Here is a 24317-nt window from a genome sequence, read left to right on the forward strand (position 1 = left end):
ACTCAGTCTCCCTGAAACTTGCCCTTATCTTTAAAAAGAGAACATGGAGACAGATATTCTTTAGTTTTTTTCTGGCACTAACGTTCTGGAAAAAAAGCATCTGATTCTTTCCCTGTATCTCGTGATCTCTAACTTTGCTTGTTCATGTCCGTCCATGCTGGGCAGCAGATGCTGCTCTTTCCGCACCTTAAGGATTCTCCCCCACAGGCTCTGACAACCGACCTCTGCACTGCTTGCGGTTGGTCACAGGGAACTATGGGCTTTCAAGTTAATGTGTTCCTAGGGTTTCTTAGAAGAATGTCAGGGAGCAGCTGGCGGGAGGTTCTCAGCCAGTCTGAGCCGCAGATTCTACTTCGCAGCTCCGGGAGAGAATAGTGTGGGGGAGACATAAAATGGACCATTGCACCTGCGCTGTGCGGCCGACTGTTGTGTCTGGTTTTTCTTCTCAGAGGTTAGCGCCCCCCTGGTTGCTGTGTTCTGTCTCTTTAACCAGCAGCAAGGGACTCAGACATAACAGTGGCTTCTTGTGTCTTGTGTTCGGCATCTCCTCTGAATCCCCTCACTGAGATCTCCAGCACGAAACAGGAGAGAGGCACGGAGGAGTAGGGGGCAGGGATGGTGGGGTGCAGGGGGAGGCAAGCCCACCCGGGAGCTGCGTTCCTTGGCTGGAGTTCACATGACTGGTGGCTTTGAGCTTCCCTGGGAGGGCTGGGGAGACGGAGGCAGGCTGCAGGAGCTGGAGGGGAGCCCACAGGGGCCGGGCCACAGGCTCCCCAGGGCCGGGCATTCCCCCCCATGCCCAAGGGAAGCTCTTGGGGGTATATTAACTAACCCCTCGCCATGAGCGATCCTTGGAAAAACGGAACGTTTCAGAGTGTAACACGAAGAGAGGTAAGGACAGTAAGGGGTGAGCTTTCATCTGAAAGAAGGTCAAATAGAAATGTCAGAGGAGTCCATAAGAACTAGCTGCCATTCCCTGAAGTGCAGACTGTCACAGTGTGAAGGAGCCACACCACAAAGGCACTGGGGTGCTTGTCAGGTTAACTGCAACTAATCTCTGCTATTTTGGGTACTTTTAAGCATGTAAGTGTATCTTGGGATGAAGAAATGTCCCTGATACCTGGTCCAGTGTTTGGCACATAATAGGCTCTCAATAAAGATTCATTGAATAAATGAATAAACATGCAAATGGAATACTTAATATGAGACTTTGAGAACAACAACAATGAATCATCCCTCATCTTGTTCCTCATTATTTAATATTTTTAAAGCTTTAGGGTGGGAAGGGGCACCTTTTTGTATCAAAATTTCAATGCAAATATTATTTGGTGAACAGTTAGGAAGCCATGGATCAAGACATTTGTCAGGTTTCTTGCTACCAATGCAGTCATTCCGAACAGTCATATGTGGGTGGGAAACATATACACGAGAAGAACCATGACAGTTAGTGGTCAGCGCTGTCACGTGCCCAGACTGTGGTCTAAGAGGGAGGAAATAGCTGGTTAGGTATTTACTACAACAGAATTACTACAATGGCTTAAATCCACAGTCAGAAATGTTTGTCCTATAGTTAATATTTCCTTAATGAACTATCTAGTGTAGGAAGTTGATAGGCATGCAAGCTATTTCTCTCATTTCTCTGTTTCCCATAGTCCGGGTATATCATTTTAAAGGTGAGAACCAGTATGCATAAGTTTTGATGCTGGGATAGTAACAGCAAAGGTCATATCACAGTTTTATATTAAGTCAGTAAGTCCTCCCAACATAATTCTCCTAAGCTGAAGCTCAGGAAATAAATGCTTAAATTGCCTTCTATCACATTAAGATGTGATAATGATGGCCTTGGACCATTTTTAGACTTGGATTAAATCTGTTACTTGTCCCTAGTTATATCAATAAAGGTGGGGAGGAAGGTGAAATATTGATATATTAAATATATAAGCATAAAAGACCATTTTTAGAAGAATTGATTCTAGAATTACTGAGTCCTAGAATTATAATTATCTGCTGTGATACAAAACCACATGCAGTTTTCTGTCTACTTGGAAAAATCTGATAGCAGTGTCATCATCATTGACCGCTTTACTTCCCACATAAATGCTGTAGCATTCCAAAAACACACAAATAACTTACTGGTTGAGGAGAACAAGATCAAAACCAGAAAGAAAATGGGCAAAAAAAACCCCGCCAAACAAAGCACATGTGATTGCTTATTTGTACAAGGCACACACAGGATAAGTCAGAAACTAAGGTGATTATTTTACTTACAGAGGATAAGGGGGAGATGGGCAGAGAAGACAGCAGAATTGGAATGGTAGGAGGGACGGGGCAGGACACTTCTCTGAGGACATGTTTTTAAAAGTTCTGAATTTTTGGATCATGTGAATGTTTCACAAACTCAAAAACCGTATTTAACAAACAAGCAAAGGAAAAGGTAAGCATAAATAGAATTCAACTAGAAAAAAAGAGGACATACTCCATTTCACATGAACAACATGAAAACCCAGAGGGGTAAAACTAAGGCAGTGTATGTTTATTTAAAGAGGGGTTAAGAGAAGTGAAATCAAGTGTATTTTCTCTTCTCTGGCTGTATTTGAAGTCTAATTGATAATTAATACTTGCTTTGAAATGAGAACAAGTTGAGCCTGCCATAACATTCACTTGGTTCTAATGCTAGCATTCTCTTAATATTTAAATATCACAGTGGGAAAGTGAGAGAAATGTGAAAAGTCTGTTTCTTACAACTTCTTCCTTGCTATTTCCTACTTACATGACGGACAATGAGATACCCAATTTCCCAGACTCCTTTGCAACGAGGGGAAGCAATGCCCCTCTGTTTCAGACAGTCAGACTTCGAAAAGTCTTTTATTTTCCTGCTAATGACGAATGTAGGCGGCACCAGTGCTTTCCACAGAAGTGATGCTTAGACTTGCAGCTGCCAGAAAGGGACAATATATAGAATTCTTTGTTCTTGGCCATGAAAAATATAAACTTTGTTGTTCAAACTACCTCTCGTTTGATTTCCTGTTAAGTGAAAATAAAAATCATCATTAATGTACAGACCTTAAGCTAAGATTATGCAAATAAAATGATTTCACCTAACAGAGATCAGTTAGTTCTTAGACACATTAAGATCTACACAGAATAGTTTCCGATGAATAATCTTCTTGAACCCTCAGTATTCTTGGGAAGAAGGAATATGATAGCCATGTAATGTAAGATAAAAACGAGAGTCCGAGATTTTGACTGTAACACCTACAAGCATTTAGCTCATAAGAGCCAGGATTCAGCATCAAGACTTTCTTACCTGATTTTCAGCGCATCCCTCAGCTTTATGTAACAGATAAGCGCTGAAGAGCTTAAAACAAACCCAAATCAGGACACACGTTGGAGACAGGATGCAGGTGAGTATATCTGTAGACCTTGGTGGTTGTATGTAGCAAGACTGCTACTTCTCTAAGTACATGTGGTTATAATGTACTTCACAGTTTTAATGTTACTCACAGGATCAAATAACAATATTTGTTTTGTTAATAAAACTTTTTCAGAGTGTTATGACTTTGGCAGTTTTTCCTGAGTAAATGTAAATAATTTTTTCCATCTGGGCAGAACAACCTCCAACCAGATTAACTACTCAAAATGGTTATAACACTGAGAAAATTGTTTTATTCTGTAGTGATAAAATAGACTACTGGATATGCTGGTATTTCTTAGAAATTACATATAGGATTGGAGCAAAGAACTCATAAAGGTCCCTATTGAAATATGACTGAGTTACTAGTACAGGATTGTGATAAGCAGAAAGATATTAGTAAGATTAAAAACTACATTGGGATTTGAGTATCCTTACATTCCAAATGTATTGTTCCAAAAAAATGTGCTGCATGTTACTATGGATGAGCCGGTTTGTCAATTCTGAGACCCCAAAGGTAATAAATACATAGGCAGTACAACGGGCTCATGGTTTGGTAAGGCAGACAGTCTCCAAAGCAGCTACCGAGGAGAAGGCCTTATAATGAGGGGATAGATAAGTATGGAAATCACATTAAAAAAGTGACCCCAAAAAGCAAAGCAGTTACCCCTGCCATGGGATGTCAAGGAGTGCATCTCAGAGGGGGTGCTGTTTGTTTTGGACCTGACTTTTTTCTGGGGAGGACTTGTAGGGAGTCACTGTGAGAGCAGGCGCAGCTGGGAAGATAAAGAAAAGCGAGAGACAAGAACAGCGCATCTGGGGGCGGCTGGAGCTGCAGCTGAGCCAGCTCGTGAAAACCCTACGAGGGAGGTTTACTGTGCTATGTGAGACCCTTGGGGAGATTATAGGAAGGGGTCAACTAGTAAACTTTTTGCTTGCTCAGATTGATTTTTGATTTTTGTGAGAAAAAAATCCTCCATTGACAATTATGCTTGTGAGCTTCTGAAGGTTTAAAAAAATTTTTTTAAATTTCATTTTGTATTATGCTCCTTCAATTTAGTAATGAGAATCCTTTTGAGAATTCCAAATCTTCCTGAGCTAAACCAAGGAAAATGGAATTTACATAGGGAAAAGGTCGCCCTCACGGCGATGTGCTGGTGGCAGTAGCAATAGTTAGAAATGAAAAGAGAGAACGCAAGGAAAGCTTAATCATAGAAAGCTGTGATTAAATCACAGAAAGCTGTGAGCATCCTTGGTTATCCTTTTCTCTGTGGTGCCCATCGAGGAGGATATAATGTGAATATTAATTTCCCCCAACATTTCCTTATGTTGTTGGAAAAATGCACCCTTCAAAATATATATTGCTACAATGTGTGTAGAGTATTTATTGCTTACACAAGTTAGCATGTCTTTAACTTCTCCTGTTTTATTTTATTGTGATATGTTCCTTCTCTGGCTTTGTGGTGTTGGGAAGCGTAAATGGCATAGAGCTGCTGTAAACTGAGGCCACAATACTGCCTGCTCACAACATACTTCTCTCGAGCTGAACCATCTTTGGGGAGTGGGTCTCTCCATCCCTTTTACCCCTCCCTCCAAACTCGTCATATGCTTAACAGAAAACCTCTCATCCCTTCCGGCATAGAGAGAAATTCATCTTCAAGAGCTTGCGTCTGCCTTCTGGGCTGCTTAGCCCCTGCTGGCTTTGCTTTGTACGGTAGTTGATTCTGGAGAGAGATACCTGGATTGTTTCTTACCTGTTCAATTTTCTGAGCTCATTTAGACCAAGCAATTGGAGAAATGGATACTGAATGGATAGAGATTTATGAATGAAATGCTGGTAGGTAACATTTCCTGTTTTAATTTTGCACTAGCAATTACACATCGCGGATCGTATCAGGGTTGAATTCATTTATTGAACCACTTGTGTATTTCTTGGTACAACAGAGTGATAAAAAAACTACACCACAGTTTTTTTATTTACTTATTTTTATTTAATTACTGTAAATAGCTTATGAATTATGGGAAATTACGGGTCTCTCTGAGAAGACATACATGTCTGTTTAAATTGGACTGTGTGTTGAGATACCATGCTGAGCTATTATTGCATCCAAAATTAGCAAAGGAAATGGAAAGAAAAAGTTACTCTCTTTTTTTGTAAAAAATAAGATAAAGCCAAGCCATAATGGGCTTTCCCCACAAAAATAAAACATGCAGAGTAGCTATGCCTGCTAGAGATGAGTTGATAAATTGGCGTCAAGTTTATTATAAAACAGAGGGCAAACAAGATCAGTTACACTGTACTTAATGTCCACAAAAGAAAAAAAACAGTCCTTCGGAAGTACAATTATTTCTGGTTCTTATACGGAAGGGAATTTTTCCCAAGGGTCCTCATGAAGTATGTGCTGCAATACAGCATGACCGCAATTCTGAAAAATATCCCTTAAGTGACCACTTAATGAGCTGCTGATGTTAGCAACACATGTCCACTGCTGGTCTCAGGGGCACTTAACAAATACTGGAGTTATTTTATGTACAAGCTGAGAAGAGATTGTGAGGTGAGAGAGAATCACGTAAAGATGAAGGAGGTTGAATTTGTTTCCACCCTGGTCTTAAATGTTGATTTTGCCTTCTCTCCTCGTGGTAGTGACATAGATACAATGTGCAACAGATACAATGGAGACTCATTTAGTGCCTGCAGGGTGATAGAATGTATTTCTTCCTCATGTAGGAGGTGAGCGAGCAGGTCCCTGGGACAATCTTCTTCTATGTAGTTGTTCATGTACCACAGTGACAGGGCTGTGCCCTCTTCCAAATGGTGTTGGGGGCTGAGTCCACTGTAATCAACTGGAAAGGTAACTGCGGTAGATTAAATGTTTGCATCCCCTCCAAATCCATATGCTGAATTTGATCCCCATACGATCCCCATTGTGATGGATCAGGAGGTGGAGCCTTTGGGAGGTAATTAAGTTTAGATGAGGTCATGAGGGTGGGGCCCTGTGTTGTGATTAGCGCCCTTATAAGAAAAGCAAGACAGCTTGCTTAAAGCTCCCCATAGTCACCCCAACATACAACCAGAAGGCGGTGTCTGCAAACCAGTAAAGAGGGCTCGCACCAGACACTAGTCTTCTGTACCTTGATCTTGGACTTTCCAGCTTCTAGGATTTTGAGAAATAAATATTTGGTGTTTAAGCCACCCAGCCTATGGTGTTTTGTGATAGCAGCCCAGATGGACTGAGACAGTAACAGAATAGAGGAGATCTGTGTTGGAGTTTTTGTGTGACCAGACCAAGACCTGATGGTAAGGGAGGCTGGGGAATATACTTCTGACTGGGTAGCCATTTCTTAGTGAAAGCTCTACACCACTGCAGCAGAATTATTCTCCATGCTGAACAACCATCCCTGTGACCAGCTTATATTGTGATTGTGAATCATTGGGCCTCTTTGTCCCCCTGACCACCCCCCATCTGCCCCAACTCCTCCCCCTTGGTGACCATTAGTCACTTCTCAGTGTCTGAGTCTACTGCTATTTTGTTCCTTCTGTTTTTATTTGTTTTTATATTCCAAAAATAAGTGAAATCTTATTGTATTTGTTCTTCTCTGCCTAGCTTATTTCACTGAGCATAGTATATATGTGCATCTTTTAAATGGAAGGTAAAAAATTCTTTAGAAAAATTAACTCCTTGAAAGATGACTGTGACAGGGGTTAAGTTTTACTTTTCTAAGTTTCTATAGTTTCTATGGTTTTTAGCCATATGCATGTATTATGTTTATTTTTAAAAGGTATTGGTAATTGTAATAGTTGTCAATATAGATAATTTTTAAAGCAAACACCACATTTTCAAGTATTTTAATGATTATTTTTCTGTTTTCCACTGTGTTTCAGTAAAATTTAAATGACTTTGGTAATATTTCCTTTTGGAAACATTCCAGAATTTTGAAGGGCAAAAGCTGCTTGCAGCTGGTTTCTCCACAGTTTTTCTGCTGAGTAGTATGTAAATGTCCTTCCAAGTATGTCACAGTAACTTTACAACCTTGTTTTTCTTGTGTTTTCAAAAATGTCTGTAGGATTCATAAAACACCAAAAAAAAGAAGAGATTGACCTTTCCCTCTCTCTTCATTGTGAAAGAACAGAATTTACCAGCGCCCTCCCATGGTCCCAAGACACTGTTTTCCCACTTTGGAAAGCACATAAAGGATGGAATTGGATAGATTGGGGGGATTTATTTGGAGAGAACCATCATAGTGGCTAAATCACTCCCCTCCATTCCCCAGGAACTGGGGTGGCAGGAGAGGGCTGCAAGCCTAAACCCAGTCAATAGACTTGGGCCATTTGGGAAACTTCAGAATGTGTTTCTCATATAGGAGGACTGGCGATGTAGACGGGAGGAGGTGAATGGAGGGTGGAAGCTTTAATCCTTCCTGGGAAACCAGGAGGGTGAGTATTGGAGCCGGAGAGCTCGCTGGGATCTGCAGGCTCTCCTTTACTGGAGCAAGAGCGGCTCGGTCCTTCCGACGGGCCACACTGGACCACGCGGGAGGGAGAGCCCGTCGGGTCCTGCCCACCAAGGCTGCCTGAGGGAAGGTCTCAGCAGAAGGCAGAGGGAGGCTTACAGCTGGCTGCACAGCCTCTGGCATATGCAGGGGAGGAGGAGTCCACGAGGGAAACTCTGTCTTCAGAAAGCCCTCGAGTGTTTAAGACAGAAGGGCTCTGCTTTCACCATCTCAGAAACTGAGAGCGCAGAGCCCCCCAGCCGCGCACACAGCAGCCTCCCCGTCCCACATGCCCCCAGTCCCTCACGCTGCAGCAGGACGTGCAAGCTGAGTCACTTTCGGAGCTCTTACTGGCATTCGAATTACTGCAAGCATTCTGATTGCAGAAAGGAATTACTTTTAATGACTAAAAGTAATAAAAAGGCTTTTTAAATTGTATTCGTGACTGGAAGGCCTTGCAGACTTTTAATTGGGAAGCAGGGTAAAATGACTGCCCCTGAATAAAGTTGTGCTACATTGTGTGAATTAATTGGCGTAATCCACAGGTGGAGTAACAGTAATTAAAATTTTGCCATATTGTAATCCATCGTGTGGTTGCAAACCATGGGTTCATCCAGGCATGAGTGGCAAAGCTGTTCCTTTGACTACCTGGGTGACTATTGGTGGAATTACTTGACTTGGATGACACTTGTTTGTCCATCTCTCTCACCATGAACTATTCTGAAATGCAGAAATGGACACAGAATCATGCTACACAACTCCAGGTGGTATAAGTCACATTGTGGTCTCTCTGCACTACCAGGGCATGCGTAATGCCCAGCTGGCCAGCTGTTCACGCTATCATTGCTTGGAGAGAGTGGGTATCACAGCGTCACCAACAGACTAAACATGTGCCAGTCTTCTTTAGGTATGTTTTTAAGGAGTGCCAATCACAATTCAAGTATCAGTTATACTGAAGACTTGTGTATCTCCTGATCACATCCCTTTTATCCTGTCATGGTTTCGTGTTCACAATTTTTACCTATTTTTTATATTAGTAAAACCTATCTATAGTCTTGTTGACAGGTTTTAAACATTTTGTGTATGAGAGATTCTTGCTGTACCTACTGCGGGAAGTGCCTCCTGTGGGGAAGGAGGCCTGGGGATACAGGTTTCGTGCGCTCCCTGAGCGGTGTCTGGGGGCTTGGCCTGGTAAGCAGAGCCGTCCCTACACCTACCGCCTGCTGCCTGGACCCCTGCGTGTGCATTGTGGGCACAGCGCCCTGTGAGGACCATTTCTTCTCGGGTGTATCCAGCAGCCTGATGGGTGTTCTTTTGTCTTCACGTGGTTCTGCTCCCAAGCCGGCTCTTCATCGGTGTCTTTCAAAAGCCGTCCCATTAATTTATCTCCTTAGTCCTAAGGTACCTGTATTCCTCCTTATTAACTTAATCCAAGGTAAAAAATCAGGACTGTGAACAGCGGTCAGTGACATGGGGACCGAGGCCACCTGTTCTTGCAGCTTATTTGTGTATTCTGGCCCTGTTCTTGGTGAATACCGGGTGACCCACTTGCGGTTTGCAGTGGGTTGCTGCTAGGAGCACCCAGCCTCGGGACTTTTTGGGTCTGCGAGGTCCTTAGACACGTTGGCTGGTCTGGGTGCCGAGTGTCTTCAAACAGAACTAAGAGCCGTGTTTCTAAGGCTGTACATTTCCCTGTTGCAGACGGTCTGGTGGTGACTCTCTCATTGGGACAAGCCACGAGCCACCTGCAGTCCTTTCCCACCTGTAACCCCAGCACCTGTGAGGGTCTTCTGGGTCACATGCACAAGTGGCTGGATGCCTGCGGGGTCGCCCGAATCTACTCACAGCCCATTCTTTTCCTGACCCCTACTCGGAGTGGGAAGCCTCCCGCGTCCCCTGGTGATGGCATAATGCAGTTTTTCCAAGTGAGGAAGAGGTCCCAGCAACTGCGCTTTCTTCTGAGTGTTGAAAGATGGAAGCAGCAGTAATTCGTCCTTTACTTTGGAGAGAATGCCACAGTATACCCCAGATCATCGGCTCCCTGGAGATGGCAGTGGGATTTTCATAGGATCTATTTACCGTCCGATGGAGCTTATCTATTTTACCAAGGCCTCCAGAATACTACTTGCTTATCTAGTCCTTTTAGCACAGTTTTATCCATACAGTGGACCACTGTGACATTCTGTGGAATCCCCAGGGTGTCCAGGTCCTTTTCTGTATTCTAGTACATGGTGGGAGGGTCAGCATAGTCTGGATTTAAGAGCATATACATAGGTATTTTTATCTCTTCCATATGAAGGAGAACTACCTCTGGGCACCCTTCCTGAGGGAGTTTGGACAAAAAAGCAATTTTTCAGATCTATGACCAGGCTGAGGTTATGCTCTGTGGCTCTAGCAAAGATAAAATACCTGGCTCTAAAGCTGAAACTTTAGCTGCGACTTACTTGAGTTTAGAAAGTCCAGTGTCACTTTACATATTTTTCTTGGGGGTAGGAAACACCCTTATTGCATGCATCCTTTTGGTCTTTAAGGCTTCCACTGATTCAGGCCATTCTTCCTGCGAGTGTGTGTGTGTGTGTGTGTGTGTTTGTGTGTGTGTGTGTGTGTGTTTCACACGTGCGCCCGTGTTTGGCTGGGGAGGGGTGGGGCAGACTTCATCTTGGCCTTCCCCGCTATGATAATTACTCCAAAGGCCAAGGAAAGAATATGGCGGTTCTGTCAATTTCTAAGTATATTCACTCCAATTGTACATCTGAGGGCTGAAGAGATGGCCTTGGGTGAGGCCCCTGGACCTGCTTCAAGCCATGTCTGCACCAGGATGTCATTAGTTATCTGGCCCTTATATGCCCGCCATCCAACGGTTCTTGAAAAGCCTGAATATTCTTGGTGCATGGCTGCCTGAATTCTGGTGTTGGTCCCTTTGGGAAAGACTGGGAAAATCATTACCTAAACATTTGTTGAAATACCTGTATTCTTTTGTGTGCACAGCTTCTCCTTCAATCTATATGTTCCAGGTCCGAAAAACTGTCTCCCATCTGGAAATTGGGTAAGTAATCAGTACTTCTTGCTGGGCAGCGCCCTCAGCCTCCTGACACTTGATTGATTTTGAAAGTCGAGACTGAACAATACTCTGGGGGGTTGTCCTTCTGTATTGCCTCTGGGTTATATAACTCGAAGGTTCTTCCTCCGGCTGCCACTCCAAGCTTGCTGCCTATTAAATAATTGCACCATCCTCTTATTGCAGGATCCTGTGGTCTCTGTCACTAAAGGAAGCCCAGCTGTGAAGCAGGAACTCATACCTTTAACTCTGCTGCACGGAAGGCAGGCTCTTGGCTTCTCAAAGGTGACGGGGCAGTTCTCATCCTTTCAACAAGCAGAGGGTTCTCCGTGCCTCCCCCCTCCTGCTGACAGCAGAGGTTTCTGGGATCGTGTGGTGTGTCCAGCACGGCACGATCACCCCTCTGAGCTTTTCCATCTTGTGTCTTAGCACCGAGTAAGGCGATTCTTACACTTCTATTCCTTTTAGCATAAACCACAGATATTTGCAGTTTTTAAAGAATGCGCCCCTTGCAGTGGGTCTGCATGATTTCCCTGCATGCTTTGCCAGCATGTCAAGTCTTGCAGTGTAGAAAATGGTACCAACACATTCGTTCTCCCTTACGTAACTTTTCTGTCCCACGTCATCTGTCTCTCTCAGGACCCAATCCCATGCAGACGCTCACAACTGCTGCTGTAAATGTTGGCTAGGTGCACTGTGTCCGTTGTGGTCCAGTCCTTCTCTTCTCGGGGCAGGTCTAGCACTTTTTCTGTCAGTTTATGTTGTGTCTTGATACGTTCTGTAGTTTAGTTTCTAGGAGGGGAAGTAGGGGAAATCTTGAAGGGGAGCCTCTTTATTGTGCAAGGCAGAGCCTTCTGTGTTTTCTTCAAGCAAGAAAGGACAGCAAATCCAATCAGGCAGGAGTGGGCCACTTGTGCAGTCCCAGGTATTTCAGAGGGATCTGAGGTTTCAGAGTTTTCAACAATGTCAATCCAGATATCCCATCTCAAATCTTAGGGTCCTATTCTTTTCCAAACAGATCCTTGGACTCGAGACTTATTGGATATGAAAAATTTAATTTTATCTGAAGTGCATTACTCTTCTAATAAAGTTCTGGGCTTAATCCTCAGTTTTTTCTTCCCTCTGGCTGCTGGAGATGAGGATGTTTTATATGCCTCCTTGCAGGCTCTGACTCTCAGACCCTGCTTTAGACTGGTGATTAATCACTCTTAGCCTTTCACTGTACCTCAACAATGCAGCCACAATCCCAGCAAGGCCATTCGGCTTCTGGGCTCTTTACAGTGACTGCTCCCCTGAAACTCGTACCCCTAAGCACTTGCGCAGCAGGGCATTTCCTTCCCTTGTGGGCCCATCACAGTTCACCCCTGGTGAGGTTTCCTGCTGTGTGCTGAGGAGGTCACTCTCGCGCTGCCCGATGTCAGGGTAGCTCTTTGCCACAGCCCTGTGGCCAGTGGGTGATACAGCTCCACAACCACATTGAAGAGTGTACTTTGTCGGACCTCCTGGCAACCACTGTAATGTGTTTGGTCTAAGGACACAGACTCTGAAACAGACATTGGCCTGCAGGGTGTTCATACGGGAAGGACCACATGGAAAACACCTGTAAATGAAGAAGAGACGTTGGAGTGAGCAGGACAAGAGGTCCGTTGGTGATGTGCTCAGCAGGTTAGCAGCGAGGCCTCTGCAGATACACGGGGAGCTCAGCGCTGCACTGGGAGGCCCCTCAGAGAGGTTTGACCCTGAGCCGAGGGCCTGTCTTTCAATACCACATTGATGGCGTTTGATGTGGGTTGCCAATGAGGAAGGCAAGGGCATAAGTTAGGGAAGGCTGTTCGTCTCAGCTCAAGGCCATTCCCATTCCAGGAGAGACGTTCGGCAGCTAATATTCTTGGCATCTAAGAGAATGCCCACATTAAGTACTGAAGGATGCGGAATTCTTTGTAAACATGAACATATCTTCGTAAGGATCCTTTGTGATGGGCTCCATCATTCTCCATATTTCACAGAGAGCTTAGGTAGCTTGTTCTCATGGCTATGACCTGGAGGGTGGGGGCCCGGATTCCAGCCCAGGAGGTGCGGCCCCACAGACCCCAATCACTGCCCTTACAGCCCATCATCATTGCTTTTAAATTTCTCTGCATGCTACATTGTGTGGATGAATTGGTACAATCTACACAAAGTATGGCATACTGTGCCTCAGGGTACCAGAGGGTTAATGAGTAGGAAAGACAACCGATAGTTTATCTCAGCACTCCACGCGAGCCTATCACTTACCTTGGTGTAATGTGAGCACAGTGGGTGCAGACGGAAACTTCGTTAACCGTTTTCTAGCATCAACGCTGGCCTGTTTCAAATTTCATCTATGTGTTGACAGGTGTGTCTGATTGAAAAAATACAGATTCATCTGCTTGTGGTGACCTGAAATGAAGACAGAGGCAATAATGGTTATTTGAGGTGCAATATCTACCGTGGGAATTGCTGATGCCTCTACATTCTTGTCCTTGCCTACACAAAGAGAAGCAAATATTTCAGGGAAACAATTCAAACTTTTTATTTTCAAAGATTTCCCCATTCCTTACTAGAGTGACACGCTTAGTATTTTGACAAAAATGATTATCGTGGAGATAACACTTAGAATGGGCACAGAATGCAGTCATGGTGAGAAAAAATGTAATTCTAGAACTCAACAGTCATTTAAAGAGGAACTGTAGGTTTTTTAGTGAGTAAATAAAAAGCATTCAATTTGGACAATGTGTTTCAAAATGCTTCATTGGAACTCACACTGGTTATAAAGTTCTAACATCTTACTTTAATATATATCTAAGAATCATTTTTCTCTGTTTTCTTTGTAACCAGTATGAAAACAATGATGGAACTCATAGAAATGAGGGCAAACGCAAAGTCTGATGTGCCCACAGAGACCCACAAACAAGTTAAATATATAACAAAAAGACTTCATTTGCTATATACTTGTTCACCGCTCTAATAATGTCCAAATGGCATTATTTTTGACAATAGAAAAATGTAAATAAGTGATGCCCATTACAACTTTCTTCTATAATGGAGATGTTTTAGAATATATAATTATTTTGATCATAATGCCATATCTAACATTATTTCATTTAAATTTAAAAAATACATTTATGTATCTCTATGGATTAGCATAGTTGGAACAGTTACTACTACTGACAGAGAAACCCAATCTGTTGGAAGAGGAAAATTGTAAAATACAGACATGTTTTTTCATATCAGATTGTAACGAAGGTCTTAAAATGTTAACTTTCGTTCGTATTGACATACTGTCCTTACTAGTTATGTTGTCATAAGTAGCTTTGAAACTGAAGTGTCTGTTTATCTGGGTTTGCTTGCCCAGTGTGATAGCCACTAGCACTTATATCTATTTAAATTGAAACAGAAATTGATCAAAATTAAATAATATTTAAAAAATCACTTTCTGAGTTGCATCAGCTGCATTTCAAGTTCTATGTAGTGAGAAAGAAGAGCTATCTCGAGGCTACAATTTCCAAATAGCTGCAAGAACTAACTATCTAGGGGGAGATGTGGGGCTGCTTATTTTGTATTTTTCATAAAGTAGGAGGAATTTGAGGATATTTAGAAGTTTATCTAAAGTAGCCAGTAGAGAGCATGAGGGTTGTCAATACAGGAAGGAGAGAGAGAAATCAATACAGTAAAGTCCTTGAGAAGGAGGGATACAATGAGCAGAATTCAGATAAAGATACAGATGTTGGGAACAGAAGGGAGAATTCACAGTAAACAAGAGAAAGGGGGAAAGGGGAGGCTTAAGATTGGAGGCAGGCGATTGAGGTTTTGTCCTTTGCTTCGTATTTTTTTTTTATCAGTTGTGAACTGAAGACTCTGCTGGGATTCACAGGGAAGCAGTGATGTCAGAAGTTGGATATGGCAGAAAATATAAATCAGACGATGAGAAATAGCAGGACTGAGGAGGAAGTGGTAGGTTGCGGGCCATGTGCAGGGCCCGGCTGAGACCGGTGTTTACCGAATTATAGTTTCAAAGGTCTGCATGGGCGTGTGATTTTCCTGCAGCTGTTGGCAGCGCAGTGTGGGCTCAAGGGGTAAAAATCACTGGATTCCACCAGGATTCATTTATTTAAAAAAGGTTTTTGTTTTTCCCAGATGCTCCATTATAATAAATAGCCCATCCTGGAGGAGTTGGAGCGTGGCAGTGTGAGGAGCTCCCCTGAGCCAGAGACAGCAGGGCTGCCACGTGTCAGAAGAGCCCATTAAAAACAACTGCCACAGCATGAAAGTGAGGCAAGCCTTAAATCACTTATAAGAGGTTTGACCAGAGAAAACTCTGACCCCCACCATGTTCTGTTTTCCCCCTGGTTGAGGGTCCCCGGTTTAGGGGCAGGAGGGTCAGCACATAAACAAGGATCGTATCATTGCTGCGGGAGCCCCAACTAAAGGTTCGCGCCCTTTTACTGACCTGGGCCAAGACGGGGGAGTTGGGGAAGGGTTAGTAGGTGAACAGTTCTGAGAACTGGGCCAGAAAGAAGGTGTCTTCCAGTCCCCCCACCTTCCCCTCTAAGGAGTTTTTCGCAGACGTGTGTAAGGAAGGCCTCTGGGGAAGGCCCCAACAGAGCGGCCTCCAAATGGAGGCACCTGGGCCATGGAATGTTAGATTCTGTAGTTTTGGGACAGGCACGTAGAAGCCCACATGAAGCTCGCATCTAGGTGATTCTTCCGGCTCACATATGACCCCAGCTTTAGGAAAGTCTATCTGTTCCAAGTATGAGTGGCTAAAATGGAGTGTTGTCAAACATGAGACCATCACATGTATGAGGGGTATAAACTGACGACAGAAACCACAGGAAATGAAGCTTCTCACCGACACACCGGACGAAGGGAGGCGGCGGCTCAACCAGTGAAGACAGTAGGAGCCGGTACGTTGGCTCGCCCCTCCTCTGCTTTCCCATTCCATCCTAACGGTGCCAGCAGCACCCTCCACATGGCTAGTTTGATACCCATTTCGCATACAAATCAGGTCGCCAAGGCTCAGTTTTAGCAACTTGTCCACGATTGCCACAACAGAGGTAAAAATCAATCAGGTTGCAAAGTGCTTCCGAATCCATTCGGCCTTGTCTCCGGGTCACCAGCCCCCTTCTCTACATGCTTCTGAAGGAGCAATTCTCACACTGCAGAAACCTGGGGGCTTAGCCTCATCATCGCCACCGACTCCTTTCCTCGCACCTTCCACGCTTCTCCTGTAAGCCTCCTGCTGCGATTTCAGTTTTCAGTCTCTGCCAACCACACTGACTTTCTCTTCCGACCTCTCCTGCCATCAGGTTTCAGTTCCACAATAAACAAGCAACCAGTAAATTGAACTGCCAGAGGCTATCATTGAATAAAGTTTCAGAGTCTCACTTTGATTTTTTATTTAAAATAGAGATCGTCCATTGCTAATGGAAAACAAAACAAAATGGAAGCTTTTGGTAGCATCTCTTTATTCCTGGTTTTAAAATAACATTGAAATGCATATCTCTTTTGAAATTTTATAACTTAAGGACTTATTTTGTTGAGAGAAAACTCACATTTGTTAACTCTCTGAAATTTAGTATAGTGTTTACCACCCACCTAATGACCTATGAGCACTTGCCATTGTATAGATTTGTGAAGATTTTAATAAGAAAAATAAGCCATTCATTTTCAGACTGACAGAGTCAATTTACTACCCAAATAAACACTAATTTTTGCATCCCAGTTATTCCTGGAAAATCAATATAGAACTGGAATTTGCCAAGAGAAAGAAAATGAGTTAGTTGGATTTTCACTGAAATAAATATTTATCCTAGCCTAAAGATGTTGGCGCACATGTTCCTAAAGCAGATCCACAGCCTACAAATTGAATTTTAGATTTGCTCTAACTTCAGCAAATAGACATTCAATTCTCTTCCTCATCAGAGTGGTAATGCTTGAAAAATATTATTTATTTACAGGCCTTCTTAAACAGAAACCACGTGACTGGCCCACTACCATTACTGTTATTTGCTTTTAGCTATTTTTTGGAAGTGTGGGAAGGATTTGTACCAATTCAGAAACTGTCACGCTAAATCCTCATTTTTCAACAAAGTCAGTGATTGTGAAGATTAAGGGGTTTGGCACGAAACCAAATATACATAACTTGATGTTTGGAAACTGATCCCATGGCTTAGCCTGACCAGGGAGCCAAGAGGCCGAGCTTTCAGAGGCAATCTAGGATAGCCTAAAGTTATTACATTCATGATTCTCAACCTAGAATTTCATTTTATATGTTGGAATTGGGAAAGAGCAATTGAAACTCAGAATATTTTCCAAACTTTGTTTGGTTTATTTATCATAGAAAGTATAGAAAATAAAATGACCAGGATTGACAGTGAAAAGAGAAACAGTGCTTTCAAGAGATTTTGAGGTTGAAAATTTACAGCAAAATATTGAGACATTTTATTATTTTGTCACGTTAACCTGCCTTCCTCCTCCATTGCAATTATGTTTGCACCTTTGTACACTTAGAATAAGGGACACAAAGGAAAAACTTAAAACAGGATTAATGAATGCCATCTACTACCACACAATACACTGATAGGAAACCTAGAAGCATTTATTTATGACTTACAACATCAAAATTGTCAGCCACATTCAACCTTTAAATAAATGCAGACAAATAGCACTTTCTCCATAACGGGGACTTGCATACTAAGCCCATGTGATTGTCTATGTGTTCCACCATGACGTCTTCCCCACCCGTGTCCCACATTCCATGTGCTGCTTAGATAATACGGACACAGAGTGTATCAGGACTCAGACTAGTCCATCCCCTGTCTCTTTGGGAGTACTTGATGTATGGCAGACTCTGGGCCTTTGATTTACATAAAATGGATTCAGTTATTTATATGTGATGACAAGAAATTTGATGTTTAATAAAGTACCATTACAGCATCTTTGGTGATAAACCATTATTGGAAAAGGTTAATCAACAGCCATCAATGACTTGTTCTGCATAAGACCATTCTATTATCTGGCATCATAGAAATACGTTTCTTCATTTGAAAGAGGAATAAATGGATACCACAGCCAGTGGTAAGGTTGGTTTGTTACGTGATTGTGTCTTTGGAAAAGAAAAGATCAATACTACTATTATCGATCAAGTTTCCATTTGATCGAACTTAAAATTGGAAAACTCCACGATCATTTGTGTTTGTTCACTTGTTTTAATGAAGTTAGGCCCTCCCATAAAACGTGACAAATTATATCCTTTGTTTTCCTAAGGAGTAACCTGAAGATGTTAGTTGAGCTCCTATAGTTACGACAGCCCTTTGAGAAAATAGCTTTGAGGAATTTTCCTTACCTATAAAGTGCCATTACTATAGGTTAGCATGTATTTGGGATCAGACTCATGAACTTTGTGGAGAAATGTCTCCTGATTTTGAACAGAAAACATACTTCAATTTCCAAGTTGCCAACTTAATTAGTCATGTGGCTTCAGGTAATTCATTTCAACTTTCTGACCCTCAGTTTATAGATATATAAACTGTGCTATAGAGATTACACTATTATTTCACAGGTTTATTTTAAGAAACTTACCAAATTTATAATTAGAAACATACAGTAGCTCCAAAATACTGTATCTGTAACATGGTCATATGATTACCAATATTAAGTAGTAATAGTATTATTTTAAAATACATATCCTTTTATTTCCCAATGGGTGCCTACAGAGTTAGCTTAACTGTCCTATGAGGACAGTGAAGGAAACCTTTCACTCCGTCCCAGCTGGCTGAACATTGAAGGTGTCCTTTCTGAGCTGGCTTCCCCTCTCCACACTCTTCTGTAAGAATGGGAGCAGGTCCAGGAAAAAAAGCTTCAGAAGAACACCACGGTGGGAACGGAGAATGACTTGTACATAGACCACGTTACATTTATGTGATTGTATCTTTAAGATAATTCCTAGAAGTGATAGTGCCAGGTTAAAAGCTAACTGTCTCCACAATTTTGATAAATGTGGCTGTTTTGTCCTTTTTAGGGTTGTACCCAATTATATTCTTTGTAGTCATGTACGTGGGGACGAATGCGCTTATCAACATCTCTGCTGGCATGTTATTAAAATTGAGACTCCCAATCTAAGTGAAAAATGATGTATCAGTTTGGTTCTAATTTGAGTTTATTTTTTCATATGCGAAAGCATATTTTTGTATTCACTTTTTCATGAATCATGCATTTTGCAAATACTTCTTTTACCCCATAGACTCACGTCTGCCATTTGTCTTTGATTATTTTTTTAATGTATATAAACAGGATATATATTTTTATACTTAAATTTAGCATCATTTTTTTATTATGACTTCTATGTTTTACGTCATTTTTAAGAAAAGCCTTTCCTAAGTTTGGGTGATAGAATAACTGTCTTACGATTTTTTCCAGTGCTTTTATGCTTTCACATGTTACTTTAAGTCTGCAAACAAACAGATTTACTCTGGTATAATTATGAGATGTGAATCTAACTTTATTTTTCCAGATGATTAGTTAGTTGTCACAACACTATTCATGGAAAGTCCATTTTTTCTCATTCATTTTAAATGGTAACATTTTCATTATCCTAAGTTCTTACATTCATGATCCAATAATCTGACGGCTCAGGCATGTGGCTGGTATCACATTGTTTTAATTAGCAAAAAGTTACAGTTTAAAATATCCCATAGTGCTAGTCTATTATAATTGTGTAAACTTTATAAATTAATTTTCAGATTATTGTTATCTTTATGAATTTTGATTTTCTTTAATGAGGACATGGTATGCCTATCCATTCATTACATCTTTTATTCACTTAGGGTTTTAAAAATATCTAGTTTATACAGAACTTATATATTTTCCTATTGAGTTAACATTTCTGTTAGATGACATGAATACACAGATCTTAAGTGCAAGATTTGAGGTTTTAATAAATGTTTGCATTTCAATGACTAGTATCTGAATAACTAATTCCCATCACCCTGGAAAATTCCCAGTGTCCATTTCTCATCAATTCTCCATACCCAAAGGCAGCCACTGTTACCTTCTATTGCGATGGGTTATTTTACCTGTTCTTCTAAAATATATTAAGATTTACCCATCTTGTTACATACGTCAAGATTCACATCACTGGAAAATTTTCTATTTTATGAATATACTAGCATTTTCTATTCATCCTTCAGATTTATGGACATTTTGAATAGTTTAGACCTATAAATATTCTTTTACCATTATTATTTTAGACTTGATTTAAAAATTTTTTTGGAAATACGTGGAAGAGCAATTGCGTAATCACAGAGTAGTTGCGTGCTAACATTATAAGAAACTGCAAAGAAGTTTTCTAAGGTGTTTGAAAACTCTTCTGGTCCCACTAGTAACACAGGAAAGTTCCAGTTGCTCTGTTTGTCGATATTTAGTGTTGTCAGACCTTCCACCCATTTGCGTCGGTGGCAGTAATACGGTGGGTTTAATTTGCCTTTTCCCCTTGATGAACACGACTGAGCCCTTTCTTGTGTCATTATGGCAACTTGAGTACCTTCTTTTTTAAAATATCTGATCGATTCTTTTTTGTTAGATTGTTTCGTTGCGTCCTTTTCATTATGTTTTTTTTCCCCCTGGTGTTTTATCTCGTTTTTCTGTTTCGAACATTTGCCTCTGTCTCCTCATTTTACTTGACTTTCTGCACTTATTTCTCTGAATCAGGTGGAATAGCTGCATCTCCTGTTCCTGAAGGAGTGGCCTTGTGTAGGAGCGTCCCCTGTGTGGGCCTGGCAGCTGGGACAGGCTGGCTGGTGGGGGACACGGCCCCAGGGTCCACATGCTGGGGCCGCTCTGGCAGGGTGGCTGAGTTGGACACAGGCTTGGGGGCCCTGGAGTGTGTCATCCCTGTGTCGCCTTGGCGGGATGGCTGAAGCTGGGTCGGCGGAGCCTGGGTGCACCACACTGTGGCCACCTTGTGGGGCTGGGGGCTGGTGCATGCAGGGGTGATCCCAGCAGCGCCTCTGGACCCTGCTGTCAAGGTGTAGGTGGGACATAAACAGGGCACTCGCTGGAGCCTCCGAGCCTGGAGAGAGTTCCAGCAGCCCCCTTCCCGGGTAGCGGATGCCCTAGTGTTAGCGAATGGATATCCTTCACTTGAGGTCCAGTTGCCATTTTAACTGCTCTACTTTTTGCTGTGTCCCAGGGCAGGCGAGTCTGTGCGACCCCTCCGTGATCCGCCTCCCTGCTGCGGGTCACTGTGTGGGGGGAGGGTCCCCACCATCACCGTGTCTCCCTCTCTCCTGTCTGCTCTATGTGGTCTCTGTCACTTGTACAGAAGCTGATCCATCAGCCCTCCGCTCTTCAGGAGGAAGTGCTCTGAATGCAGGTGTGGACTCAGTGGGCCTGTGGGGAGGGAGGTACATTTTGGACAGGATCTCCCTACGCTACCCTTTTGGGGGCACCCTCTCTGATTATATCTTTTATAAATCATTTCAGCTTGTTCTTTTCCTTTCCAACATGTAAGTGCTGGTCATGCTACATGCCACACAGAGCTGGAGTGGGCAAGCAGACGTTCTCTCTCTGTTCCTAGTCTTAGAACAAAAGTCTTTCAGCTTCATTATTAAGTATGATGCTTGCTATAGGATTTCTGTAAATCCCTTTATCATATTGAGAAAATTATTTTGTACTTCTAGTTTGCTGAGAGCTTTTATTACAAATGGCTGTTGAGTTTTGACAAATGCTTTTTAAAACATCTATTGAGATGGTTTAATGCTTTTTCCTTTAGTCTGTTAAAATCTAGAAGCTATATGGAACAATTTGTAAAAATGTGTAATTTTGATTGGTTCATATCAATTTTATGGTTTGGGATTTTTCTTTCTAGTCATTTTGTTAAAAGAATGGTGTTTGAAGAGCAAACCCACAGTATTATAACCATTGTTATGTTGGGCTAAAGTTAGTAGTTCAAAGCACAAATCCAAGATAGAAGAACTAAGAAAAATGTATATTCTTCCTTCCTTTACCTGATCAGAAGTCCTATTGGTAATTCAATCACTGAAAGAGAGGCTTCCATCTGAGCTCAGTTTTACACTCCATGAGTCAAAGGTCACAAAGGAAATCAGAAGTGAGATGAGCTATAAGGGGAAGCTCAGTTGGATGGTGGTACTCACCATATTGTGAGGTCGGAACGTTCCAGCATGTGCACAGAGGATAGGATGCATTTGTAACCTGGTGGAACAAAAAGAAATAATGATTTTATGGGTGGGAACTCTTCAGTGCAAAACAACAGACAGTTTGGCCAAAACAGTGTTTGGTCTGATTGAATACTGTACTAATGTAAATATTGCACTAACACAAATGGTTTGGATTGGAGTAATCCAACATGGACTTTATCCCATAAATAATTTTCCACAAAATATCATTCCCTGGTTTGATATGTGTCCTAGTTTCCTTCACAGGAATTCACAGTACGGAAGTGCAGCATCTGGGTAGCGGTGAGTGGCTGGCTGGACTAGCTGCTTTCTGCTGATTTCATGTTATTGTGCACACAGTGTTTAAAAGACCATAGCTGAATCTAGGCATGATTAACTACCTGGAAATTCCACAAACACAACTGATTTGACTTACGTAAGTGGAAATGCTCCTTGTTTTTCACAAAAATGATTTGGCTAGTGGTCAGCATGCTAAACATTCGACAGGTGAAGGTTCTGTCAGTTTGAATGAACTGATATTTTCACATTCCAGTTTATATCTGAACTTTATCTCCTGCAAAGGGGACCATTTTTTTTTTTTTTACATATCAGCTCCTTCCCTTTTTCTTTTTTCTCACGTCCTGTCCCCGAAAGGGTACCTATAAGAGAAATTCTTCTAGCATATACTGATTCTACAGGTGAGACTTTGCAGCAGTCAAAGATGTGACCCTCACAGCCAGGAGCAGGGAGCATGACTCCTGCATGGGAGAGGCAGTGACAGAAAGAAAGCAAAGTAGGGGGGGCTCTGCAGGGAACTCACCTGTCTGTCTCTAAACAAAATCCTGACCAAGGAAGCAGTGGTCTCAGATCTCTGAAAAGCCCAGGGTAGTCTTCTCAGGTCGTGAGTGTTGCGATTGCCCTCCGCATAGCTTTGGACAATATTTTGTCTACCTTTCTTACTGTGGCTCTGAGACTGTGGGAGTTTTGAATTATATATATTCAATATAATCTATTTCCATGAAAAATAAGAGATAATGAGTGAAAATGACTCAATGGAGCAATGTTAGTAACAATTGTTTCCCTATGTTTGGCCAAATATAGTCCCCAAGAACCCCATCCTTCAGTATCCAGCTGTGAAAACTAATTAGCGTTAACTCAGATAGGAAGTTTCCATGTTGACTCTTTGGCTGCGTCTATTAGGATATTGCATAAAAAATGATCACCTGCCAATTAATTAGCAGAAAGAAAGATGTCTTAAAGTGTCTCGGTATAATGAGAACATATGTCTCATAAAACTTAAACTGTCACTAAGAAAGAAAACCTAGTCGACAACCATTTACTTAAGCATAAAACCACAGTAAGCAATTGGGAGCTGAATGCTCTTATACTTTGAAGAATTTCTTAGACTGACAAAAGAGAATGACTACAATTATTATGAGATATTGGCACTGAATTAAAGTCAGCGTCTATAATGGTTTGACTAAGTGGGTATGCTTTGCGTCAGTATAGAATCTGGAATGTATCAGTGGCAGGTGAAAAGATAGGGAGAATTTGTGAAACAGAGAGAAAGGGGTCAGACTGTGTGCTTAAACCTTTCAGCAAATCGATTTGAAGATTTATCTAGTTGAAAGCAGCGTGGAGGAAGGAAACTCATTTGGAAAGTGGATTTTCTAAGTCAACCTGTGTGAAGGATAAGGGTCTAGGGACCCCTGTGAAATCTGCAGAGTATTAATGCAGTTAGTATTCCTAGAGTGTGTATGGAGTGCTTTGCACCTTAAAGATCTTTTCTCTTTCTATCTCATCTCACTTTTCCCGCAGTTTTGTGATGTTGGTGAGACCTTCTATCTAATGGATGGTCACACAATTTTCTGTGACAGAGCAGACCTTAAATGTAAGATCTCTGAGGCTCTATGCTCTTTCACCACACCACGTGAAATAGAATGTTTTCTATGTTCTGTCTTTTTCTAGGAATGGAAGAGGTCCCCCTTCCCTGAGTTCAGTATGCACTGCCATTTCCTATCCAAGCATCAACGCCTCCGGGACTGCTGGCTGCCCCCAGCTGGGTGAGCTGAAGAGGCTTTGCTTATCTCTGAACTTAGCGTAAGCACATTCTTCAGCGATCTAGAAACAACAGAGCAGATGCTTTCCTACTGAGCAAAAT

At 42.1% G+C, this 24317-nt stretch overlaps 1 long non-coding RNA gene across 1 annotated transcript; it reads right to left on the bottom strand.

Annotated features, from left to right (window-relative positions):
* Nucleotides 1–2293: 2293 nt before the first annotated feature.
* LOC140848258 (uncharacterized) lies at nucleotides 2294–15916 on the bottom strand. The gene is made up of 3 exons (XR_012128829.1): nucleotides 15832–15916; nucleotides 13236–13379; nucleotides 2294–3024 (listed from the first exon to the last, which is right to left on the bottom strand). It is a non-coding gene; the product is annotated as an uncharacterized lncRNA (long non-coding RNA).
* Nucleotides 15917–24317: the final 8401 nt, after the last annotated feature.

The sequence above is a fragment of the Manis javanica genome, chromosome 3, assembly GCF_040802235.1.
Source record: "Manis javanica isolate MJ-LG chromosome 3, MJ_LKY, whole genome shotgun sequence".
Lineage (NCBI taxonomy): Eukaryota > Metazoa > Chordata > Mammalia > Pholidota > Manidae > Manis > Manis javanica.